At 23.7% G+C, this 1,733-nt stretch overlaps 1 non-coding gene across 1 annotated transcript; it reads right to left on the reverse strand.

Annotated features, from left to right (window-relative positions):
• On the reverse strand, window positions 1-74 carry TRNAN-GUU. Its single transcript has one exon. It is a non-coding gene; the product is annotated as a tRNA-Asn (tRNA).

A 1,733-nucleotide genomic window follows, 5' to 3' on the forward strand; every position in this document is an offset into this window, starting at 1 on the left:
CGCTAGAGGAAGGGCTTGAACCTTCGACCTTGTGGTTAACAGCCACACGCTCTAACCAACTGAGCTACTCCAGCCCCATGCACCCCTAGTCGATTAAAATAAAATTTGATCCTTTACCACTTATACTACAACCAACTCATAGAGAAATATTGTGTTATTTGTAATTAACTTTTAGTTTCACTCATATTGTTAAAGCAAAAGTAAAATATAATATAAAAAATTAATATTGGAATAAAATTAATTACTCAAAGTCCCATAGAGATTTTAATTCTTGATAAGAAATTTCAATTAATAAAATTGATAATTTTTTATTTATAAGTTTTTTTAGGGTAAATTACATTAACATCCAGGAGGCTAGGCTCAAATAGAAAAATATTTCATAACTTTTGTAAAACTACAAATACACCTCTTGAATTTATAGTTGAAATTTCAACTACTACACCCCCTATTTAGAGACAAAATTTGCACAAACACCCCTAAAAAATATTCATTAGCACTCCTTAGGGGGTATAGCTCTAGCTTTATTTTCTAACCTAAATAGGTTTAATATAATTTACCTTCTCTTTAAACTACATTTTATTTTTAAAAAAATTGTATAAAATCCCCCAGTATTTTAAAAGTTTAGTTAAAAACTCTCATGTGTTAAAACAATAAGCAAAAAACTATTGTATTTTTTGAAATAATGTACACTCTCCCCTTCCGATCCATTACCTATGCTTAACATAAAATTTTAAGTTCATGATATTAATTATGTTACTGCCACTGAAATATTAGTATTATACGATTATAGTTTCAAATAAATTGAAAAAAATTATTTTAATTGATAAGGAAATTACTTATAAGTTTTATTATTGCAATGTACTTTTTAAATATAATTGGTTCGATTAATAAAAAAATTCCCAAAATCAAAATTTTATATTTCGTATTCACTAATGATAATATTTCATGATAGTTTATCAAGCCAATTAATATGAAAATAGATGTAAAAGTTATGCATTCAGGACTATCTAGTGCTAAAAAAGTCAAGTAGTAAGTGTATAATTGTCCTTTCGCAATGAGTAAGTGTATAATTGTCATGATACTTTTATATATACTGAAATATATATCCCGTGCAAATGTAGAAACATATATTTAGATGTGAATTTATATCATTTATTAGCTACAAAGAATATTTAGTCCACAAATTTATTTATATTTCTATAATTGAAACATTAGTTTATACAATTATATCTTTTTAGAACAATGATAATAATTATTTTACTATTTAATTGTATTATTTGTAATTCACTTCTAGATTAACTTATTTGATACTATTAAATAAAAAGTTTAATTCTTAAAATTGAAATTTTCATTTTGTATATACTAATTATTACACTTGATGATAGTGTATTGAAATAAATTAGTGCAAAAATAAAATATAATATATTTATGTCAATTATTTTACTACACAGTAAGGTTTTAAATTAGTTATTTGTTATATTAATGTTCACACACTCCTCCAATCTCAATATCTTGGGGGCATGACAAGTCACTACTCTTTTCAAAATATTTAATAGCACTTGTAATTTAATCAAATTGATTTTTTTTTCATAATTGAAATTTGATATTGTTCGTTATTATATATAGACAGATCTAAGATTATATTAGTATTTTATATATTATTCATGTATTTTCTATTATAAATTTTAATGTGCCGTAGTAATTAAAAATTTCTTAATGTAATTAAGATATAT

Source organism: Sesamum indicum, linkage group LG6 (genome assembly GCF_000512975.1).
Source record: "Sesamum indicum cultivar Zhongzhi No. 13 linkage group LG6, S_indicum_v1.0, whole genome shotgun sequence".
In the NCBI taxonomy this organism is placed as follows: Eukaryota; Viridiplantae; Streptophyta; class Magnoliopsida; order Lamiales; family Pedaliaceae; genus Sesamum; species Sesamum indicum.